The sequence below is a fragment of the Manis pentadactyla genome, chromosome 7, assembly GCF_030020395.1.
Source record: "Manis pentadactyla isolate mManPen7 chromosome 7, mManPen7.hap1, whole genome shotgun sequence".
Taxonomy (NCBI): domain Eukaryota; kingdom Metazoa; phylum Chordata; class Mammalia; order Pholidota; family Manidae; genus Manis; species Manis pentadactyla.
The window spans coordinates 14,143,437-14,168,811 of record NC_080025.1 but is presented as its reverse complement, the minus strand read 5'-3'; the positions used below and the strand labels follow the sequence as shown (position 1 = coordinate 14,168,811).

Here is a 25,375-nt window from a genome sequence, read left to right as displayed (position 1 = left end):
AATATGAGAAACCTTGATTGTGTAACTTCTCCTGCTCTCTTGGAAATAGCAAATGTCATTTTCTCACAGCCCATCCCCAAATAATCATGACCATTTATTCACATTACTGGAATTTTCAAATTGACCACTGCACGTTTTTATCAACTTTTATGGGTTTTCTGGGTTGAAGTAGTGCCAATTTGACAAAGACACCCATCTGGGCTTCTAGTTATCATTATCACTATTATATTTTATTATCATTTTCTTGTTACAAACTCTTCTCAAGAGTGAAAGTAAACGCGTAACAGAAAAACCCTACGAGGTAGAGCTCTGTTTAAAAGAGCTTCGGAAGGGCCCCCGAGGTTGGGTCCTCCGGGGACAGCCGGAACTCGCGGACCGCCAGGCTTTCCCTTGGGCAGAACCCCGCTTCTCAGGCCCCGCACCCGGAGCCGGCGGCGCGCGCGCCCACCCGCCGCGCGCCCACGTGGGCCGCACTCCCGCCACGGGCCAGCGGCTCGGCCCCCGACACCGCCCAGCCCAGGGATTGGTGCGCGCCGCTGGGCAGCGTGCCAGAAGGGAGGGGCGGCCCCGCCCAGCCCGCGCCCCGCCCCCGGCGCGGCTACACAGAGGGGCGCGCACTTGCCCCGCTGGCTTTCTGCGGCGCGGCGGCCTCAGAGCTCCTCTTGCTTCAGACCCGTGAGGCGGCGGCCGTTCCCGCCACACGCTCCCGCCGCTCGTCCACCGCCGCCCCCTCGGCGCCGCCCAGTGAGTAGCCAAGTCTCGGGCCGCGCGGAGGGGCCGCAGGCGAGGAGCCTGGGCTCCGGGCCGAGAGGAAGGGCGGGGGCGCCGAGGGCCGCGTCCAGCCGCGTCGCAGCGACCCCGGAACGGCGAGCCCGGGGGCTGCGGGAGGGCTGCCGCCACGCACCGCCGGGTCCGGCCCCAGCGCGGCCGCCTCTGCCCCGAAGCGTCGGGGTCCGCGGCGCCGCGAGTCGCGGGAGCTGGGCGGCCGCGGCGACTGCGCGGGGGCCCGTTAGCCGCCCCGGTCCCGAGGGGCCCTGGCACCCCTCTGCAGGCGGGCAGGCCGGGCCTCCCCGCGTCCTGCGCACCGAGGGGTCCCTGATTTCGCCCTCGCCCGGGAGGTGCGTGGTTTGCATGCAGAACTCTGCTCGGAGCTCTGGAAACCTTTCCCCTGCTAGACTGCCCGGCACTCGTAGGACAGGTATAATGGCCCGTGGTGGTGGGTGTTCGGGGTAGTTTAAAGCCAACGGGTGCAGCTCTAAACCCCTTTCACGTGGACTCACCTCTTTCAGCCTCTTTCCTGTTGCTGTCTTCAGCCTTGAATTCGAAATGCCCTTCTTGACGCTGAGAATCCCTTTAGCCCTGCACACCCGAATGCCCGTCCCCCGGAGAACTTTCTGACTTCTCTGGACGCGTTTTTCCAAATCAGTGGACTAACGTATTCAGAGACTGTACCTTAAAGATATTGAAAAGAAATACAAGTAGAGTCATAGAAGTCTTTGGAAAAGTGGCAGTAGTTCTTAGAGTTCAGGAGTAAAAACAGTAATCTATGCATACTTTCAAACATTTATGCAGACCTTCCCCAAACGCTTTTAAGGTGACTCTTAGGACTGGCAGTAAGGTTTATGTAATCAATCGTACGTCCAGAAACACTCGTACTTCTAATGAGGGGTTATCACCAGATTTTATTAAAATAGAGCTATGTAAATCTTGGCTGGGAGCCTGGCGTATGAACTTAGAGTGTATGTGGACTCTGACTTGATACTTCTTCATTCTGCCTCTGTCAGATTTTTAAACTTAAGTCATCTCTTCTCTCCCTCAGCATTAATAACAATTAAGTTATCAGGAAATTCCAAACATTTGTGTTTGTGGTCTTTTTCTTGGGGATGTGCAAGGTAAGAATATTCTAATTTATATCTTTTTGTGGTTTTCTCTTTTGTATTACTAAATCATATTTTCTTTTCATCGCACTAAAGCCTAGTATGAAATGATGTCTTAGAAGAACATATGCATCTCTTATTTCTCCCTTCACTTAAAAGTTGCTGGTTGGCTACTCTGGACTGACTCCGGAGGCCACATTATTTAATAGGATTTCTCGAGTCTCGTCCCCTGCCACTCACTTGGTTTCCACGCTGCCTTTATTAGGTAGGGGCTGTCATTTACTTTAAGGCATTTTAATCTTTTAGAGTGTGCACAGCCTTGGAGCCACAGTAAAACTCTGCTTTGTATCTGCAAGGATTCAATCCTTGGCGTCTTTTGCAGATGGGCAAAACCCTTCTGATTCCAAAGTCTCTAATTCTGTCCCTGGACTTCCAGTTAGGAGTCTGTAAAGGAGCATAGAGGCAGGGAGGGGAGACAAGATAGTTGTTGCAGTTTAAAAAGTTGGAGAATACTCTGTAGCTTTACATCTTGAATTCTCATATATTTTTGTCATTTGAACATAGGTGCCTGAAGAACTTGAAAGGTCTTGATTTCTGCTACCCATTGGCTCACCTTTGCAGAGTGGGATGACCATTCTAGATGACCCACCTTTGCTCACATGCTTCCTTGCTTAAGTTATTGTTGTTTGTCCTGGCCCTTTTGGCCAGACTTGGAGCCCTCTCTGTTGTCAGCCCACTTTTCTAAATGGGCTGTCCCTCATAGTTTTCCTTTGGCGACTCCTCCATCTTGCCTAGTTTCTGTCTTCTCTTCTGTTTTGTTAGATAATTGCTTGTCGTTTCATATACCCATATCTATGTATATATTTTTTTAAGTGTTCAGAGCCATCTGCTGGCTTTATTTTGATGCCCTTCAGTGACCAACTTTTAGAACAGTATCTTGAAAACACCCTCAAGTTGCTCTTTGTTTTTATTTCTCCAAATATGATATGAACACATTCATTTTTAAGGACTGGCTTCATGTAGACTCTTACTGGCTATTAGACATGTAGAACAAAAGCAAAATTTTCTGTTGAATACATTCACTGATTGTTCACATATTTAGTATTTGTGCGCCTCATTTGAATGTTTTGTTGTCAAATTGAATTCTGAAAAATTCGGTTAACTGTAAGGTTTCAATTATGTATGACCACTTGTCTAAATGGTTTTGAAAATCTAAGTGGTTAACTCATTTCTGTGCCTTTAATCTGAATATTCAACACCATATAGATATAATCTTGATAAAAAAAATGAAATTGTTCTTTTCATTGTCTAATGTTTTAGTAACTTTTTCATTCTGCTGCCTAACAGTGTCTGGGACATAACACATGCTCAGTGTGTCTTATTGAGTGAATGCCACTGATTTCAGTAGTTTGAGAAAGGGTGTTAATGCCTGTCTTCAAACGTATATTACTTCTTGCAAATTACCGAGTTCTTTCCTGCTCCACCAGGCACTGGACAACCGAAAGGAATGTATAGCTCCTTTTTTGAGGGACTCTACAATTAGTTATGCATTTGAGAAATCCTCCATTGATAGATTTTAAGAGTAGTTTTTTGTTTTGTTTTGTTTTGTTTTTAATTCTGTCTATACCAGAAAGCAAGTAACACACTCCCTAATATATGAAGATGATGCTATGTACTCTTACATCACCATACACACATATGCTTGATGTTTATGTTTCACTGGTAGTAATAAATCTGTCCTGACTTCTTATATTTTCTTTGACTTGCCTTTCTGGCTCTTGTTTTAGAAGCATTGTCTGGCTTTGGAAATGTTGGCCATGCCATTAACAACACCAAACCATTGGTGTGAGGGGTTCGTTCTCATTAGGCTGTAACTAGTTGTTGATCAGGCTCTAACTAGCCGAGTAAAGGTAATCAGAGCATGATTTACCTGCTAAATTGTTTGTGTCCAACTTAATAATCATAAATGTTAACATGTTAATCTGGAAGCAAACAGTATACAGTTGTTTTTCTTGTGCCAAAATGAACTCTGAAAACTTTGAATGTTCGATCATGGCTTCTGCTGCCATTAGTTGATCTTCTCATTGATAAGTACAATTAGCATTGACTTTAAAATTTGAGTTAGTGGGGTTTTTGTTTAAAAGGCGGGGTTTTAATATGTGGGCTGTGTCTCATCTGTTCTTTCTTAGACTTTTACTGTGGATCTCTCTCTTCAGAGAAATCTGCAGTTCTCCGTTTCTCTGGGTGTGTATGGCCTGTTATGTGTTGTTGAAAATCTTGGGGAGTCTTAAATGCAAAAATAAATCAATAAGCTACAGTGCCCTTTGGGGGTGGCTAGTGTGGATGTCCTATGTTTTATCTTATACCTTCTCCCTATCCCCCTGCAGAAAGCAAAATAAAAAATAAAGCCCATACCAGCACACCCTCTCTATGCTGTATACTGGCACCTCTCAGAACTTGGACCTAATATGGGATTCAGCAAGAAGGCGATGATATAAGAACATTCCATAACCTTTCTTCCAGGAGTTAAAAAGAAAAGAAGAAAAAAATAAAGCCCTGACTATAATTTATTCATTTTTGGAATATTTTCTGGGCAATACACAGCAAAGAATTTTTTTTATGTCCCTTGTTGATTATTGGTAAGTTTCCCCACAGTTGTGGGGAAAATTCTCTTTCCTTAACCTACTCGGGCATCATGGAGGCTAAATGTTCATACCACCTAATACAGCCCCGTTTATGCTGCCAAGGCCCACGTCCTCTCAGTGGAAACTGGTGATCACAGTGTGTAGAGCTTGATGTCACCAGCGATGAGGGACAATACTGGGATGAAGATGCTCTCATTTTATACTTACACTTTTGCCCATCTGGTGTTTTGGTTTGTTTTTTTAGTCAGATCAGTGGATCTGTTCCACTTAATAGAAGATGCTTGTCTCTTCAAAAACTCAAGTAAAAGTAAACCTTAAAGGTCATTTTTATTCATTCTACTCCTGTTTAGAGTTGGTACCTTGGTCATAACTAAAAGATAAAGATTGGTTGGTTAGGGTCTTCTCTTGCCTTGTTTCTGGGTATCTAGCTGTCATCTTGGTAAATGATGCTAACGATCATTGTGGAATTAATAGTTATTGAACTGTAAGGGAAAAAATGGGGTCCCTGAGTGATCAGTCTTATTTATTTACTCCCTTAATATGAACTTGGGGCAGATTTTCAGAATGCAATTTAATTTCTACATTTAAAAAATCACACTAAAATCTCTAGAACTTGAAATAGATTTGAGTAGTTGGGTGGGAAGTCATCTCTATCCCATGCAAAGTGTTTTTATCCAAAGCATTTGGGTTATATTCCCTCCCCTTATTCATTCTTTGTGATTTTTAAAAGAAGGTATCTTTTTGGTGAAAACAACTGGATTTGATTTTTATGAAACTGGTATGCAGGATTTACCATGTATCATTTGTAAAATATATGGTATTTGGCAATTATATGTGTATCCATGTTACTGAATATTGTTTTGATACATTGAAATTCCCTTCTTGGAATAGGATTTTGTAACTTTGATTCTAAGAATATCCTCTGAGGTGTTCTATTTGGAGTCTTCCATTATCAACGGTTAGTTAATCCGTTTGGGATGAATATGTGTTGTACATATCTACTGCCCACATCTAGAGTTTGTAGAGAAACAAAGAATAAATTACCTGGTTCCTGTTCTCTCATTGACCACCCAATGCAGAAGAAAACACGTACATATAAAATGGGAAGAGAATGATCAAGCCATTAGTGATACAAATTGCTAAGGTATCAGGAGAGAGAACAATCTAAACTAAACTTTTCTTTTTTTTAAAGTATGCATTGTATTCCTGACATACTAAATACTCAAAACACCCCTTCCACGTTGCTTCTGCCGCACAACACCCTCCAAAGACCAGGAAAGCAGGCCCCATCAAGAGCTTAGTGTTAGTTCCAATCTTCGCTTTTGTCTTGGGATAGACAAAGAGCTGATAAAAATGCTGGTAGCTGAAGAGATCGTATGTCTATTCCATGTTAGAAAGGGAGAGTTACTTTGTTGGAAGGAAACAAATACAGTTCAGTCCTACCATTGACGTAGAAGAAAAAAGTACTTTAAAAGAAGTTATATAACCAAAAATATGTCTACTGTGCTCTTCAATTCCTGTCTGATATAGCTCTTCTGTTGTACAAGGAAGGTCTCCATGAATATGTGGAGCTGGGTACCACTGCTGCACTTTCCAGGTTCCAGGTTTTCTTGTGAATATGCCTTTTTTAAAACAAAAACCTGGCAATTGTTCATGAGGGGGTAAGGGTAGGGGTTGGGGGGACAGGAAATTGATTGTTATCTTTAGTCTACTTTGCAAATTTTTTTGTGTAGGAATCCAGGGGTGAGTCCGTTTCTACTAGGTAAAAACCACAAGATTTTTGCTTAATGGACCATAGGTGCTCAGAATTTCTTAAATCATGGTTCTTTGTTTGCAATACATTTATGCCATTATTGGCTCATGTATATCTGAGCCAAGTTCATAACAATAAATATTAAATTATAAACTTTAGTTATTACATCATTATTTTAAAATAACACATGAATAAATAAAGTTTTTAATTTCTCCTAAGTAAATTAGTAAATAAACATTTTTTTAAATGTCTGTGATTTTCCTTCAAGTAGAGAACATATATGTTGAATGACATGTTCCCCTTTCTTCAGGACAGATTTCTCTAGATAGTGATTTTTTCTTCCTCTTGAAATTCATTTTATATTCACTTCCATAATGTTCCTGGTCTCAAGATGCAAAGGGTGGGTACTTACTATTTTTGCATGGGGCCCAGGATGTTTGCGATTCACTTAGGTACTTGTCTTGATAAAAACCTAAATGAAACCTTCCTGATTGTATGAATTTAGGCATGATTTCCTCTGGGGAAAGCCTTTGTCTAAAAAATATAGGCTTCCCTGTATAGGTTTTTTAATCTGCTTTAACAATCATGTTAAACAATACAGTTTTATGTTTATGTTTGAACCCAAGAGCAGGTTTTAAGTGGTTTGTTTAACTCCATTATTTGAGCAAGACATTTTTTGTGAGACACCTCATCCTAAAGGCTCATTAACACTGGAGTGTTTTGGCCACCTTAGGAACCTACCTTTGTTGCAGGAAAGCCTGAGCAATAGAACGAAGTCAAATTGGCTGAGTGATCAAACAAAATGAGATAGCCTTTCAGTTCTTAGGTTTGACATTTTGCCTTGATCTGGGCTTTCATGAAGGAGTTGACTGAAGAAGGACTTCATCCAAAACCAACTGAGAGTTGTTTGTTCATCACCTGAAACAAAATGGCATGGCTGAGTTTGTTGGTGAGTTTCAGCTTGGAGTGAAGATTGAGCTCCTGCTGTCCTACGTGAGGAAGTGCCGCGTGGTGGCTGAGGTGCCCCCGTCCAGTCCAGCTCAAGTGCTGTGGAGCTTCATGGCATTCAGTGATTTCCCTACCAAACCCTCTTCCGTTTGCCTTTTGAATCCATATTATGAATTTACACTAACATATTTGGAGGAGAATTTAGAGGTCATATTCTTTTTAGTAGAATCATTTTAGTATGTTCAAATTAAGGTTTATGCTGTTTTAGCAGTCTCTGAAATGTATGCAGGTCTCTGAAATGTATAAAGATTGGACAGTGAATCAAGTGAGAGGACTAGCTTCAAGTTGAAAAAGAAAATATTACACTGACCTACTGTCTTTTATTATGAAAGGTTCCATAACAGCTTCCTTACAATTCTGATGAGCTGATTTGAAATAATGATACTTGTGGATCTTTGATATACAGAGAAGCAGCTGCTCCTCCTCTAATGTTCTGTGCATCCTGATTACCATTATGCTTCAGTGGGAGAAAGAACCACACATAAGTGTGTGTAAAATACCCTTGCTCCAACAATTTTGCATTAATATTTTTGATAGTTCATGACTCCCTGAATTCTCACTGGTGGGCACATAGGGTTTCAGGAACTCAGTTTGAGAACCTGGCAATTCAGAATTCCTGGAAAAAATATCGTGGGAGAGAACCCGTTGGGGCAGATGGAGCCTTCTTGGTCGTACGTCCTCTCCTCTTATGGATCTAAGACTGCTCACATTCTCCAGGGAGGAGCAGAGAACTGGCTCGGAGTCGGTGCAGCCAGAGAGTGCCCAATACAGTACCGCTGCTGACCATTCTCCTCTGTGCCAAGGTGGGAGCAGTTCCTTGACTCCAGACGAACAAAAGCTTTGGATTTCAGTTGTCTCCAGCATTGCTTCCTTTCTTTCCTCCAAATTCTCAGTCACAGATTCCTCTGCCTTGCTACCTACCAGGAAATTTGGTTCTAGAGTTAGCTGAGATCACTTTAATTGAATAGTTGTAAATATATACATAAATGGGGAAGAAAAAAAGAACAGATAAAATAGTCATACCCTCTTATCTAAAATTAGAGCATCTTTAGAGACATTGGAAATCCATCCCTATGGAGCAATGTCAGCCTGATTTGGATCTTTTAGAAATCTCTGGAATTTAATAAACTTAGAAATAAAGAGGTCATACTAATGAGCAACATAAGCATCAGTGCAGAGCCTTGTCAGTTTTTAAAGGGTAAAGTAAGCAAAAGCTTTCCCTCTTACTGTCATGTTTATTTAATAGTGTATCTAATGAATGACAATGAAGCAAAGTGAAGAATTTTGAAGTTGATTTCTTTACTGAAATTCTTGTAGTTTGCAAAACTCACTTTGCAAGTGGTTAAGATTTGTAATGTTTGTGTTGCAAAACGCCCTTTTTAAATTCAGTAACTTGTGACATGATGGCGGTGTAGGTGGAGTAGGACTATGTAGGCAGTATTCACCAAGAAAATAGCACAAAGCATATTTACATGCCATTGAGAGACCATAATGGGTGTTGATAAAATCTGTAGTACTAGAGCTTTGAAAACATTCTGGACTGGTGCTTGTTTTAAACTTTCCTGAAATGGAGAATTTCACCCTTAAAACAAGATCACTTTTTCATTAAATGATAGTACATGAATAAGACTCAATATCCTGGAAATGTGGTTATACCACTGCAAAAATAGTGACACACTGGTGATAGCAGGTTTTGAATTCTAAACTCTAAACTTAGTAATACATTGAAAACTGTCTTGTAGACAAGTTCTGAAGCTTTAGAAGTGTTCGCTCCAGCCTCCCTGGCCATGGACAATTATTGGGTTCCTGGCATTGCATATATGCCATGCACAGTGCTGGACAGATTTGGAAGGGAAGTGAGCTCCTGAGAATGACATTTGAGAGCTCTCTTTTTATAGGTTTAGAAATGGAGGTCTTCAGAGACAAAGCATCTGAGGTCAGACAGCTAGAAGCACAGTTGAAGACTCAATTTCGAGAATTTTGTCTTCAAAAGCTAACTGATTTAGCTTTAGCAAAAGCAAAACTGATTTATATCAAGCCATTCTGCTTTTGTGGAAGCAAATCATCACTGTAATATACTACTTATGTGGGAGGAATTTTATAAATGGGTATCAAAATGCAATCTTAACTTGAAAGTTTTTAGATTTAAAATTTGGAAATTAATGTATTTGAATAAGTCATTTTATATAGTGACATTCTTAGAATGTCAGTAATTTTTTAAATGGCATGCTTTTACCAAATAAAAGGAAAAATGTTTATCTTAACCTAAAAATAAAACTTTAAATATGGGTTCTCAGTCATCTAAACTCATTAGGGCTTAAACCTTAAGTGATGCTTTTAAACAAGTATTGTTTGGAGGACTGTTCTGTTATCTTAAACAAAAAATAGTTGTTTGATATTTTATTTTTTCTGATTATCATAGGTAACAGATGGTTTGCACTTAGTTTAGTGAACCAAACAAAAAAAGAGCAACTTTGCATAAAATTTCTGTTGATGGTGCATTTTATCTCACCGGAATGGATCATGTGAACTTTCTGAGTAATGAATAGCATATTTACATTATTCTGATGTTTTTTGTGTGTGTGTGTGTGACAAGAGTACTAAAGAAATGTGAAGGAGGAACAATCTACTACCATTGTCACTTTAAAAGTTTTCTTGTGAAGTATTTAAGGTATTTTTCTCTGTTTATTTCATTGGTAACTCTACATATGTTGCATGCCCTGACTGCTTCGAAAACTGATATTCCGGCACTATCCATCTCACTGAACTACACTGAAATAGTAGTACATCAATTTTACAAGGATTTGAAACTTTAAACAAAGCCTTGGAAACCCTACTCCCAACTTTGGAATCGTTCAGTACAGTTGCTATCTGATACTTGACTTTCTCTGGATTGGCCATCACCAACCAGGTCATAGTGCTGGTTGACACTTGTGTGTGGTCATGAGAGGAGGAGGTGATGGTATAAGGCAGGCAGGACGATATTACTGAAATGGAGGTGACTAGTGATGAGACACCAACAGGGTTTGTTGGTAGCAGTGGTAACTGAAAGTTCTACTGTTTAAGAATGAGCCTTTACTTCATTGCATGTACATTTTAGTGCATTATATATTAGACACAGGGAATCCATAAAGTTGAACTATATGATTTCTGACTTTGTAGGCAGGAATCAGAATTCAGGCTCTTTTCAAGAATTAGAAGAGAAGAGCTCATTTTATTGAACTAAGTGATTTTTACTGAGTGAAATAAAAGAGGGAAAGAAGAGGGCAGGGATCTTTGTTTTTTTCTTGCCCCAACACAATTATGTATGTAGAATAATGTTCTAACTTCTTAAAGTAATTTTTCTCCAGCGTCCACTTAAACAGAATGTCTACTGAAATTGTCTCCTGAGTTGAATTTTCCATGTCTTTAAGGGCATGATATACAGCATTGCTAGCTTTAATAAGTCATGGGATTCTTGACTCAGGAGAAGCCTATACATTTCAAGCACAACCATGCCTCCCCCTTCCTCAGAAGTGTGTGTATTATGTAAGAGTGAGCTAGGGGTTGTACATAATGAAGTTGTGCCTGCAGGAAGCTCCTAATTTGCTAACTGGTAGTATAAATTATGTATTTTCTTATTTGGAAACACTAAAATGTTGAGAATCTCTGTAACTGCAGGAAACAGTCAGCACTTCTGTAACTTCTTAATCCCCAATACTAATTTTTTTTTGTTCAACTCTGTTTCAGTGCTTAGGACAAGAGGGGCTTAGAGCATCACAAGATCCCTAAGTTCCTTTCCTGCTCTAGAGGAAAATAGCCCGGAGCCCATTCTCATTTACGTATTCGTAGTCCCCCCCTCCCCCCCACCCCGCCAAGAGCTTCCTGACGTCTCTTCTGACCACGCCAGGTATGATGTCACACTCACAGATGTTAGAGACCCTGATGCGTAGCTGGGGTGTTACTGGGGGCGGTGGCAGGTGGTGGCTGTTTGAGCTTATAATCTAGGGAGCATTTTCAGCAGGCTCTGGGTTTTCTCTTCCTCCTTCCTCTTCCTCCTCTTTCCCATTTTTCTTCTAGTTGGAAACCTGATGGGCAAACTGTTTAGCTAAACCTGAGCCTAACTCTCACTAGAGACCCAGCCGTCAAGACTGAGCTCTCGGAGATCACGCTCTGCGTGTCTCCCTTCACTATCTGCTGTTCTTAGCATGTGGTTTGTATTTTCTCCTTTGGAAAAGGTCAGCCTTGGAGAACTTTGCTACATGCACTTAGCAAAGGCTTTGGGGAGCATGCTTGTGTGTGGGGGAACCGCAGGTCAGTATCTACTCCTTGGCACCAGAGAGGCAGCCTTGCTTTCCTCCTCTCCTTGCTCCCATCCTGCACTGCCTTTCCCTCAATCCTACTCTAAAGGACAACTTTAGGATAGCTGGCAACCTTTTCAAAGTACAAAAATCAAACAGTGCACATAGGGAATGTAATTCTGTAACTTTTTAGAAAAATCTGCATCCTCATCCATTTCAAGCATCCCATTAGCTTCGGGTGGAAGAGCGCGTTACAGTTACTCTACAAAGGGGCCAATGTTGTGTCTTCCCGAGATGTCAGCCTCTATGTGAGTCATCACTTTCAATTACCGCTTTTCTCAATAACTTTTAAATGGAGCTAGAAAGGGCTCAGTTTGTGAATTGAATTAGAGTGATATAGTTAACTGCTTTTTGAAATCCTCTTTTTACCAGTTATGCATTTGTTATTGTAGAAATCATTTATAGACTAGAATTCAGTGAATTAGGTTTGTATTTCAGTAATTGCTGTCTCTAAAGTATTACTCATGAGGTACATGTTAAAAGAATTGCTACACTTAAAAAACATCTATTGGGAGAACATATTTTAGATTAGCTTTTTCAAGGATAGTAACCATTTTATAAGGACTTGGAGCTTTACAAGGCACTAAACTTGAGGTTTTACAGCTTAAACAGCAACCCTCCCCACTGAAAAAATTTCCCATTTACAATTTATACACTGAAAACTAGAATTTAGAGAGTTGGAGCCCATTGTAGGGCCACCAAAGTTTATGTTCTTTCACAAGTCACCTCTTGACAGATGACATACAGAACCAATGATTTCACAAAATGATTTGCTGTTCTTTAAACAGATGAAATCTTTGGCTTATGAGCCCAAAGATAAACTTTAAACTTTATAATTTGATTTTTCTTTAGACATAAGGCCATTTAGTAGTTAAGGAATGCCAACCAAATATAGCACTTTTCTGTGTACTTAGATACAGACACAAATTTTAAAAAGGGCATGTTCTTTGAGCTCTTGGAACTTGTATTCTAAGGCAGACTTACTGGTGTATCTGTACCCAGAATAAATAACAAATGACATGGCTTCTTTTTCTAAGTCCTAGGGATATACAGTCTAGTATTATCATTAAAAAAATAGAACCCCAAGTGGTTGTGGAGTAAAATATATATAGGCTTTCTCATCACTCTAAACATTTTTAACTGTGATAAAATACATGTAACATAAATTTACCACCTTAACCATTGTTAAGTGGACATTTCATTTGTGTTAATTCAGATTGTTACACAACCAGTCTCTAGAACTTTTTTGTCTCGGAAAACTAAAACTCAGAACCCCTTTTCCACCTTCTCCCAACCCAAGGCAGCCGTCACCCTGTGAATCTGGCCATTCTGGATGCCTCATATCAGTGGAATCGTACTGTATTTCTTTTTGTGACTAGCTTGTTTCCCTTAGCATGATGTATTCAGGGTTCATCCATGTTGTAGCTTGTGTCAACTTCCTTTGTTTTAAGGCTGAATAATATTCCACTCTGTGTATGTACACATTTTGTTTATTCATTTGTGGAAGGATACTTGGCTTACTTCCACCTTTTGAATATTGCAGAGAATGCTGCTAAGAGTATGGGTGTGCAAATATCTGTTTGAGTCTCGGCTTTCAATTCTTTTGGATATATATCCAGAAGTGGAATTGTAGGATCATTTGGTCATTTAATATTTTGTTGGGAATGACCATACTATTTTCAATAGCAGCTGCATCATTTTTATATTCCCACCAACAGTGCACAAGGGTTCCAGTTTCTCCACATCATTGCCAATACTTAACTTTTCTTCTTTGTTTATTTTTAAAAATAATAATGACCATCTTAGTAGGTGTTGAAGTGCTTTTATAGTTACAAATTTCCTCTAAACTCAAACAAATTAAAAAATCAGATGCTTTATCTTCATTCACACAAAAAAATAACTTTAAAAATCTTGCCTGGTCAGTTTTGTAAGATTTTAAAGTTTCCATTTATTCTCATGATAAATTGCCTTTATATACATTTACATAATAGCAAAGATCAAAAGATAAAGTCCTGGGCTTATCTCATCCTTCACATGGCATGTAAATATCAAAGACACGTGACAGCCGTGATTCTCCCTGACAAAATAGAATTCCTTAGAAACAAAAGCATTTCTGTGCATTTGTGAGGCTTCCTCAACCTCACAGAAGCTCCCATTGATTTGGTTCCAGTTTCCTGAGTCTAGGCATGTAACACAAACAAATGAAACATTAGTTAATGCAAAATAGTGAGAAATGGTGGGGAGGTGTGGTGAACCAGAGAACAATCAATTTTTAAAATATTTTAGGATTTGGGAGGAAAGACTGATAACACATTAGCAGAGAACTCAGCAGAGTCCATGACATTGTGAAAATAGTACACGTGAAATGACCTACAGCCCAGAAAACTCATATTTGTATTCTAGATCTCTTTAACTATGTCAGGACACACTGGTATATAAAGAACTCCAAATATATTTTTCCTTCTTAAAAATACCTGTAGAAGGAAGAGGTTGAGAAATATGCAAGCAGCTGTTTGATAGGAATTGACTCCTTGCAGCTATCTAATTCTGGAATAACTTAAAATTTTAAGTTTTTCCTGTTTGCTCTTAAATCCACTCTGAGTAGGAACAAGTCTCAGTGTTGCTCAGTGGAATGTCCTTTCCCTGCTTCTCTGGTTCCATATTCCTCTCTTAGGCTAGCTTCATTATCCTTGCACTCAGCCAAAAATGTTGTCTTGTAAAAATGATGCTAATTTTCCAGCACATTCTATTTTTTCAAATTCATGAATCACAACTACCTCAAGTCTTGGAAGCATAACAGTAATGAGTATTAAAGAAGTGGAGACTGATAAATTTTACTGAAACGAGAAAGGCCAAAATCTCATGTTCACATGTGATCGGAATATTCCATTATTTAGTATTGCCATTGTCTGGGCTAAGAGGGTAAATGGCAAAGTTTTTCTTTTCTGGTCTTGTTGAAAATTGTTTTTTGTAAGTACATTGGTAGAGCTGTTAATAAAGGTGGTTGCTGCTATTTCTAAATTTGGTATTCTGTACAGGGAAAAGGGGAGAGAAAGAGCAATTACAGTTGTTAACACTGAAATAGATTTGTTGCATCAGCTGAACCTTTAAACTTAGAAAAGTTTACCAAATCAATATTTATTTGATCTCAACAGTGGATATGGAATGGTGTAATACCCCCTAACACTTTTCCAAAGTCCTCAATATTACGAGGACATACCTTGTGGGCTTTTGTATTTTCTAGCTACTGTGAACTTACATGGCTGCCGCTTTTTTGAAGATGAGGATGTTGAGCAGGGTGGGAGGTTTTTGGCAATCTGGATTGTTGCAAACAGTCTACTTGTAATCTGACTGTTGGTTCATACATATGCAGAAGTCATGAAAAACTTGGTTTTTCAGTGACAAGAAAAGAATTTGTACCATTAAATCATGGAACCTGAGATGGCAGATACCTTAACTAATCCCTTTCTAAGTAAACGTAGTTCTGTAAATTTCTGAATCACCACCTCTCCTGTGTTTTAAAAACAAATCTGACACCTTTGTTGGTAGGAAACTCTCTTCATTAAGTAGGTCTGCATTTTACTGGGTCAATGTTTTATTTTTTTTATATTGTATCTTTTATTTGGAGATTTGTCTTCTAGTTTAATTAATTAATTAATTAATTAAGAGTCATTGTCTTCTTACACATGGCTATTCATATACTCAAGAGAGGTTATCATCTCTTCTCCAAGTCCTTTTTCCCCCAAGAGTGAAAAGATGTGAAATGTAGAAATAATACCAATTTATGTTTCTAAAGCTCTTTGCTATATGCCAGACACTTCCCTTGCTCATTTAATACTTACACAGTTTTGTTTCAAAGATGAGAAGATTGAGCCTCCAGGGCCTTGCCCAGACACGTGGCTGGTAACTCCCAGAGCTCATTGGCTGTACTCAGAGCAGGGGTCCCTCTCTGGGTCCCAGCTGCATCCCTGGTTATTGTACCCGAACATCTTCAGTTTCTTTCATTGCTCTTCAAGTGATGGCATGGTTTCCAGACCCTCACCCTGTCCTGATTGTTCTCTGCTAGGCATTGTGGTCAGTCTTTAAGAAACAGATGGTGGCTACATTCAAACATCTATCCATTCAGGACACATTTGAGTGGCTGCTGTATGTCAGATATTCTCTAGGTATTTGTGATGTGCCAGGGAACAAGGCAGTCAAAAGAAACCCCTGCCCTCATGAAGCTTATTTTGAAATAACAGATTGAAGAATTAGAATAGGGAGTTAAAAAGTGAGAAATTCTATATAAAATCTCAAATGGTGAATCAAATATATGTCAAAACCCTTTGCTTATTTCCCCCTTTTCACTCCTTCAAACACATCCCTTCAGTCTTCTGTGGATTAAGAATATAATGTTGACTTCAGCTGAATTATATCCGTTTATTCTCATGCACAAAACGAAGCCACAGAAAAACTCATAAACTTTGGTAATAGAAGGGATAGTTTCCTGATACTATCAGAGACCAGTTGAAATAAAACCTAGTAAGTAAGGTGAAAACACGAAAAAAATGTAATCGGCAAGGCCACAATAATTTATTTGTTCTGAAATATGTTTTGAATTCAGAAATATGAAGAGAATTGAGGATATTAGATATTTCAGAACTCAGGAGATGGATAAGGAATAGATTATATAAATTGTGAAATGAATAATAATGTATCAGAATGTTATTTGTATTAGTAAAAGTCTTAGCATTTTGTAGCAGGAAGCCTTCTGATATCAAACCATTTGGGGGGTTTTGTAGCTAGAAGAAGTGAGTAATATATGTTAGAATTTTTAATACAGACATAAGTTACAGTGCTTACCTAGTTATTTTTCTTGGTCCTTAAAGTTTTTTTCTCCATTGCTTATATTTTAATAACACTACTTTCAGTCTTGAGGTAGTTGTGGTTCATGAATTTCAAAGGTTAAAAATCTGTTGGAGATGAGGTTTTTCAACTCTAGAGTCTCCTTAATGTGTTTTTGGTTACATCTTGATGATGACCTTCAAATTATCTTTCCTCAGTTGGGTGTTAGTTGGGTGGGCTGCCCAGAGCCTGGGACCAGGCTAGAACTCTGCATCTCTCCTCACTTCAAGGTTAAGAGGCATAGAGGAAAGGGTGTCGTGTTTGGAGCTACACACCCAAGGGTCAAATCTAGTCTGTCATTTTGAGCAAGTTACTTAATGTCTCTGAGCATCAGTTTCATCATCTGAAGATGGGACATTTCTGCTGAGAGGGTTGTGAAGATTAAATAAAGAAAGGTGTGTCAGGCTCCCAGAACATACCAGGAGAGCAATGAATGACCCCAATTATTACTTTTTATTTTCATATCCCAAAGCCTGTGGTGAAATGGCCTTGCTTAAAAATGGAACCCCCCTTACATTATATTCTGTGTCCAGATGGTAGTCTCAAATATTCCTCTTTTTACTTTTGATTTCCTTCTTTCTTTTTCCTTTTTCTTTTTTCCACAACATCTGCAACTGCAGGAACAGTATCCTGCAACTCCGTCGATTCTTTCTCGGTGGCGTGCTATATTGAGCTAGATGATGTCATCATAGCACTGGCTTTTAACTATGTTGTGGTAACAAGTTTCTCTCCTTAAGTCACATTCTGGATAGTATTTCATCTCAGTTTAGAATGTGTACTTCATAACTGGACTATTTATTGGCAGACAACTGCCTGTGGTTCACTTTCTGGGATGTAGCAGTTAACACTTTGCTTATCAGAGCACTTTCCTCTTTCCAGTGCTCAGCATGGAAACTTTGAGCCTTGAATGAAATGTAAACATGCTGGTCTCTATAGATGGCGCAAACCAATCAAAAACTTAAGTGTCTATAAAAAAACCAGAATCATTAAAAAAGGGTTTTTCTTTCTAAATTATGAGACTTCATGACATTGCTTCTAAAAAGCTGATGCCAATATTGCATACTATTATGGAGAGTCAGGCAGACTTGATTATGTGTCCTATATTTGATATACTAGCTGGTATTTAATCTCTCTAAGCTTTGATTTTCTCATCTGTAAACTAGAGATAATAATAGTACCCATGTCATAGGATCATTGGGTAATTTGGTGGGGTTAGTACATGTAATGCACTTAGCTTAGCTCCTAAACCTAGTAAGTCCTTGATAAATGATAGCTCTTGGTAATAGTAGCAGAAGTTAAAATCATAATGGTGATACATTTGTGTGCATTTTATGAACAGGTCTCATTCTAGGAACTTGCTAGAACTCTTCTTGAGTCTTAAATTGATGATTGAATTCTGTTTAAGCAGGATTAGTGCAAGTCTCTGTGTTTTACATTCCTGCTACCAGGACTTCTCCCCCAGGGTTAAGTGTAAATTGCCTGTCTGAATCCTTTTCCTTCTAACTCTGCCCTGGAGGTCAGCCTCCCCTGAGGATGCAGACGGTGGGCTCTCCTTTTGCCTCTGACCCTACCTTATATGTGAATTTGCTTTGTATCTCCAGGAATATCTTTGTATTGCTTTGTATCTCCCAGGAATCTTTGCGTCAGACCCTTCAGATATTTCCCTTATTTCTGTCCTGCTTTTGCGTCTTGTCTCCCTCATTCACTTCAGAGGCACTAACACGAAGACATGGTGAGTTTCTCCAGGCCTTCTGAATAGCAGTGGCTAGGTTCCTAAAACAAATGCTGCCAAGCTGCATCTTTCTGATCACTTAAAATCTTCTCTTCTGCTTTCTCTTCTCCATAAAGCCTTCTACACTGACCCAAAAAGCCCATCCTGTGGCTTCTTCCATGAACCCCAGTAATGGATTCAACATCACTGTTTACCAGTAGAACATTTAGTAGATTGAAACATCTTATTCCTCAACAATGAATTGCAGAAAAGAATAATTTTCTGTAAGGAGGAATTATTAGGGAAACACATATTAAAGCTATATTAGTTTTGAATGCTATTTGGTATTGATTTTAGAGTTTGAGACATTTGAGACTTTGATAAGTGACAAATGAGTTTTAAATCTTGGAACAGGTTATATATAACAAATAGAAAGCTTGTTTTAAGGGAAAAATCACCAACAGTAAAAAGTTTCTTATTGTAGCATATGTTCCATTGAAATATATTTCAAAGCAGAATCACATCAAGCTTAGGGATTCATGAGAATGTATTTTTTGCTATAATAAATTATATATATGTATATGTTTTATTATTTATTTATATATATCCTTTAAGTCCTTAATAAAAAAATGTCAGTACTTGAAATGACCTTTGTAACCCTGTTTCAAGCTTAGGTATTATTTGATTTTGAAAGAAAGCACATAGTACCATAATGATATTTACTCTCACTGATTTGTTTTTATTATTAATTAGGTTAATCACATGCAGGGCAACTACATTTTTTTTTCTTTTAGTGTTTTTTATAGTCCTTGAGCCTTTTAGGGTACTTTTGCCTTCTAGGATATTCTAGGATAAAATACGATATTGTGTATTTTGATAGAGAGAGGTTAAGGACATGTTTGTATTTCAGGAAAGTGGAAGGAAAGCTTCATAGGATTTAGGCAACATTTGGCATACTTTTAACTACTTTTCTTTTCCCACATACAAAAAGCTTGTAAATGGCCCATGTTTGTCCTTTGTGATTGATGGGGAGGACAGTGTAGGATTGGAAGAATTTATATCAGATTCACTTGGCAGGATTCTGATAGCTCTGTGATAGTTAATGCTAGGCACACTGTTTCTGTCCTGTTAGTTTGTATAAACTTGCTTAAGGAATTACACTCAGGGAGCCCTGCGGCCTTATCCACACTGAACTGCTGTCCATCAAGTGCCTCTGAAATCCAGCTCCTAGGCCAGACCTCACTGTAAAGACAGCCGTGCAGGGCCCGGCCCAGAGAAGGAGCCCACAGGCCCAGAGAGGGGCTCTTCCCTGGGAGAAGGGGCGCTGGACTTTTTGGCTCTCTGGCAGCAAGTGTCATTAGCATGAGGTGCTAGGATATGCTCGCCTGTGGAAGGAACCCAGGGTGAAGCCTTGAAGGAATCCCATGTGTCCATGCCCAGATGATAAATTACTCAGGTGTAGCCCTAAAAGGAATAAGTCAAACCAAAATGTGAAGGCAAGCATCTTAGGGTTTGTGTTTCACAGTTTAAAGTTTTCTGTCCAGCAACTTCTTAGGAAGATAAGGGCCGTCTTCAGGAAATTGCATTTGAAATTTTATTTTAACTGAAAATATCGCTGAGATTGTGCCCTAAAGACTATGGTGGCTGTAGCAACACAGTCTCTTAGGCAAGCCGAAGAAAATGATCCAGGCTATACGTGGGACCTTACAGACTACAAACCTTCCTGGCCTCAGAGAAGCAGGGCTGTTCATGCATCCTGGACTGGAGTGTGCCATCCACTCATTTGTACCACCCTGGTAGATGGCTGAGAGGAGAGACTAGGCAGGATTCTTACTGTATTTATCACGTAAGAGGGAGTGCTGTTTTCCCTCAGCATCTGCTTCCTGGTTTTTACCTGGGCATTTACATGAACATCTGAAATAAAGACTAGGTTCTCGGCCAACCTTGCAGCATACTGTTGTCATTGGACTAATTCTAGCCAATACCAAGTAAGGAAAATATCTTTTGTGACTTCTAGGAAATACCCTTTTAAAAAGGTATTAAAGTGGCCTATGCCCTTGATCAGTGGAGCCAGGCGGTGGCCTCCTGACCTACTTTATACAACGGTGAAAAAGCTTCTGGTCCAAACCACTGTTATCTGGGGTTTTCTGTCACTGACAGCTGAAGCTAAGTCCTGATGAATTCAGGGATTTTGTGGTAGAAGTTGAAATGAAGATGTACAAAGGAGATTTAAATTTTCAGTATATGATAACTTTTAAATAGTGAACAGTGTTTTAAAAGAAACTACAATGAAGTGATAAGTTCTGGGATAAAGATAATAAATTCAGCCTGATTAAGCTCAAGTAGCTTATATGTAATTCTTTTGCCTAAAAGGGAGACATTTAAAACTTGAAAGATCTTTCTAAGCCTGCAATTCTATGAAAGGTATGACATTATTCTAAATTTCTTCAGTGTATTTGTAAATTTCCAAAAGTTTGGGTTTTAAAATGGATCTGTGATTGAGGTAACTGACCAATTGTCATTGCGGTCAGATTCATATGATTTCATTTCCTTTCAAGTTTGTTGAGATTTACTTCATGGTCTAAAGTTACATCAATTTTTATATATTTTCTCATGGGTCTCAAAAGAGTTCAGAGTCTCTAATTGCTAGGTGCAGGGTCCCATATGCTAGTACTCTGCATTTCTATATTGTTTATTATTTGTCTCCCTTGACCGCTCTATCTCCAGTGCCTACAACAGTGCCTGACACATAGCAGATTCTAATTACTATTTTTAAGTGTATTAAGTCAAATTAATTTTGACATTCAAACCATCTGTAGCATTTGTTACTGATGTTGAACATCAGTGATTAAGTAACATCAGTAACTGAGGTGGGGGGGGTAAGTTGAAATCTCCAGTCTGCACATGGATTTGTCAGTTTCTATAGTTCTCCCAAGTTTTGTTTCAGGTATTTTTGAGGCTATCTTGTTAGTGCTTACAAATTTAGAATGATTGCTGTTTAATGTTAATAATAGTAACATTATGGAATGGCCCTAAAAAGGCTTTTAGTTTTAATGTCTGATGTGTCTTATATTAATATAATTATTCAGCTTTCTTTTTTTATTAGTATTTCTTTGGTAGGTTTTTCTGTCTCTGTTTTTTATTGTCAATTGACTGGTTGCTCTTTGCTTCCAACATTTCAGGTTCTTTTTATTTGCTGTGTCTCTGTAATAACACTTATAACTGGAATTTTTAAAAAACCAATCTGATACTCTTTGACTTTGAACTTGGAAAATCAGTCAGTCATATTTACTATAATTCTTGATCTTTTAGACATGTTTCTGTCATCTTAATTTGTGTTTTCTATGTATTTTTTTAATCATTTTTTACATTTCTGGATTTTACTTATTTCTTATTCCATTTATATCCTCTACTTACTTGAATGATATGTACTCTATTTCTAATCTTTTAGTGCATACCTCTGAAATTTTACTGTGTATACTTGAAAAACAAGTCTCCCATCTCCTCTCCCTAACAATATAAAAACCTTAAAATTCATGAACTTCAGCTAACATGTAATTACTGTCTTGAATTTTAGTTCATGAATTGTCTCTTTAGCTGTGTCTAATATCTAATATGCTGCTTAACTCATATACTGAGTTTTTTTATTTCTTTGATTATATTTTCCATTTCCAGAAGTTCTATTTAGTTCTTTTTAAAAATTTACCTATTTTGGTAATTTCTTGTTTTGATTCATTTTTAAAATTTAACCTTTTATTACTTTAAAATTTCTTATATAGCTATTCCACATGCTTGTGTGGTATTTCCAGTATCTAAAGCCTTACGGGTTTTAAATCTGTTGGTTGTTTCCATTGACTCTTCAATATAGCAGGGGTTTTTTTGGGTGTGTTTGGGAATTTTTGTGAACTCATACGCTCAATTTATTAATGGGAATCCTGAAGATCTTAATAGGGTAGGTTTTCCCATGGAGGGGATTTGCATTTATATATACAAATAAACCAGGAAACTATTTTATTGGGTGCATAAAATTGCTACTGGGCCAGTTTAGCCCCATTTGACCTACCTGGCAGAGTAGTCTTGATTTCAACTGTCTCATCTTGAGAGAAGACCTGAGGCTTTGTACATATATAGACATTTATTCTCTTGACATTAACTTAACATCCACTGTTCTGCTTTCATCTCACTCATTGATGTTTATCCTCTCTGTCTCTTGTCTGTCTCTCTTTGCCTTGGGAAAATTTCCATCACTTTCTGCTCAGCCCTACCATAGTTATTGTCATTTATCCAGCATTCAGTTTTATTTTCATAGAATAGATTTTCAGAGCATGCAGCCCACTCTACTTCTGAAAATAGAAATCCCAGTGTACTTGCTAAGAATTAGTAGTACTGGTATTTTACACTTTTCAATAAGCAATTATAATACAGGAGAGATATCCTTATGTCTATAAGATACAACAGTTATATATAGATCTCTGCAAGATTTAGCCTCTGATTCTTAGCTCTCCTGACATTTAAAAGACCATGCTGCAAAGCCTTCAAGAGAACTGATGTCAAGATGCAGAGATTTGCATGTACAGGAATTTTATGTCAAAAAAGAAAACTTCTTTTTCCAAACACATAATCAAGGATTTTTTTTTTTCCTCTTTATAAACGACTCCTTCTAAAATTCGGATAAGAAAGAAAAGACTTGTTAATACAAAATCTCTTAGCAGAGAGGGGTGGGATGGGGACATGGAGGTAAGTGGAGTCTGCCTTTCTGGGCTTCTCCTAAAATGCCTTCAGGGAGCAAGTTGGAGAACTGAGCAGAGGTGCAGCCTCGGTCCCTAGTTAGGAAGTAGTTCTTCTCTCAGAGCATTGCAAGGCATCAAGAGTGGTGATGAATGGCTGGTGACAGAGTTCAGTGTGATAAGCCACATGGTTTTATCAACAGAGCACTGAGTGGGCTGGGGAGGCCTGGATTCTGAGTCTGTCTCAGTGACTGGTTCTCTGTGTGCCAGGAAGAGTCCCTGGGCCTCAGCTTTCTCCCTTAAAAGTTTGAGTACTAGACTGGTGGTCTGTTTCATTCTAAATCTTAATTTCTATGTATCTACAAATCTTTTTCAATAAAAGTAAGTGGCTTTTATAAATGAACTGTACTTGGTGTTTCCAGGGATGAATGTCAGACACATCTTTGGTTTATATTCTAATAATAAGTTGAACAGTCACTGCTGCCCCTTCAGTGCCTGCTCTGCAGTGGGCACTTCACATGTATGATCTCATTTGGCCCTCAGAGCAACCTGTGAGAATGATATCTTCATTTCACTGGTGAGAAAATGAGGGCTGAGAGGTAAATATCCACCCTGCCGGCCTCATCCCAATGCAAGATTGCTGGTAGGAGCCTGCTTTTATTATCTCTTACCTATAGGAGCAAATGAATGTGGATGGTAATATTCTGACTACACCTGACTCACAATATTTTAAAGGTGTTTAATTTTACAAGAGGGCCATCTTGAATTCTGTTTGATGCTTGGAAGTAAGGAAATAATTATTTGGTTGTTACTGCCATTCTAAAGGGGCACAAAAAAACATTTTGCCCACCCCTTCCTCCTTCAGTCTTCCCTTCAGGAATGAGTCAAATAATTGAAGTGTTTATGCATTTGTGTACATAGTTGCAGTTTTCACATCTAACCCTGGATTTTTTTCTAGCATATTTGCAGTGGGGAAAAACACTACTTACTATGTAGTGACAACACTTTAACTTTTGGAGGTGAAGAAATGACCAAAAATTATAGACTGGGTCAAGAGTCAAGGATGACTCATAGTTAGACTCTCTCTGCATCCAGATAAAGTTGTAAGCTAACATGGAACTGTTTTCCACGTACTTTCCCCATATTTTCACTCCATTTGTGTGATTAAAATGATCCTTTCAACCCAACAGAGAAGTTTGCTTGGCTTTTTAAGTTGGAGAATAGCCTTCAGTCAGTGTCTTAGATGTGCTAGGCTCTTGGTCTGCCCCATTGGAAGGATATTTTGGTTATTTATATTTCCCTGTTTGAAGAGAAAGGAAATGTTTAGGAGGAAAAAAAGGATATCTTAAGACCATGAAACCAGAAAGTGGCCAAAAATCATACTCTTAATTATTAGTGTTTGTTACATTTGCTTCTTATTCCTCAATAAATTATCAATACACTCACAGAAAGATATCCCAGAAAAAGGACACTATTACAGATATGGGTTTGGATGTGTGACTGTAGGCGAGGCAAGTCCTGAGGAAGGAACAAGTAATAATGCCTGGGTTGTAATCTGACAATAAGCTGTTTACCTTCCAGTTATCCTTGTGGAACCGTGTGCCTTGTTGCCGATTGGGCGCCTCTGAGTTCGTGCTCAGAGAATATTAAGCAACTCAACAGAGCTAGAGGTATAGATGATGAAACTTTGTTTTGCTGCTTCCCGCAAGCAGGGTTTGTTGAAACCTTCCTCTGAAATATTCTTAAACAAACTTGGTCTTTGTTGATATAAGATAAATGAAGTTAGGGAGGATGAGTAGTAAGAGTTTAGAAGGTTCAAAGAATTTGCACGAGCTGTCCTTTGGTCATTCATAAAATATTTGTCTCGGTGACAAGGAACTCAGTTGCTTATACTTTAGAACATTCCCTAATATCCAGCTGGCAGGCTCAATTTGTGTACCCTAAATTTAAAAAAAAATCAGATTTCTAAATACTCAGAGAAAATATGGATATAACCCCATGGACTCTGTGTAACCCTAAAAGGTAATACTGTTTGGAAAGAAGAGACAAATGCAACCAAAATCCTGATCAGACAACAAATATCAGAGTGAGGAATAAGAAGGGCAGATGCCAGAAAGGTTCACTGTGGGAATTCATTTGAGGGACTCAGACTTAAAAGATGGAAGAATAAAGTGAAAAGCATGAATCTGTGAAAAATAGCAAAGGAGGGTTTGCATTGAACCTTCATGAAATATTCAGTAGTCAGGAAGGTGAACGGAAACAGGGGGACCTGGTGTGGCAGCCAGAGGTAACCGAGAGGAGGCAGAGCTGCCCAATCCCCCTTGTCTTTTGTCTCTAACCAGAGGGAGGCCGCCTGACCAGGACAGAACAGAAGAACAGGGAGCCCAAAGCCCAGATGGGTGAGAGTGAGCCTCGCTGCTTTGAACTAGC

At 38.9% G+C, this 25,375-nt stretch overlaps 1 protein-coding gene across 4 annotated transcripts in view; it reads left to right on the top strand.

The window, feature by feature from the left end:
- The first annotated feature begins 601 nt into the window (after positions 1 to 601).
- Positions 602 to 25,375, top strand: part of SLC7A2 (solute carrier family 7 member 2) — a 58,627-nt gene continuing 33,853 nt past the window's right edge. For 2 of the 4 annotated variants that reach the window (XM_057505112.1, XM_036894376.2), the window contains exon 1: positions 11,013 to 11,172. The gene's annotated coding sequence lies outside the window, so the exon portion shown is untranslated. Of the gene's footprint in view, positions 745 to 11,012; positions 11,173 to 25,375 lie in introns of those variants that run through there. The other 2 variants (XM_036894373.2, XM_036894374.2) reach the window with 2 other exon arrangements.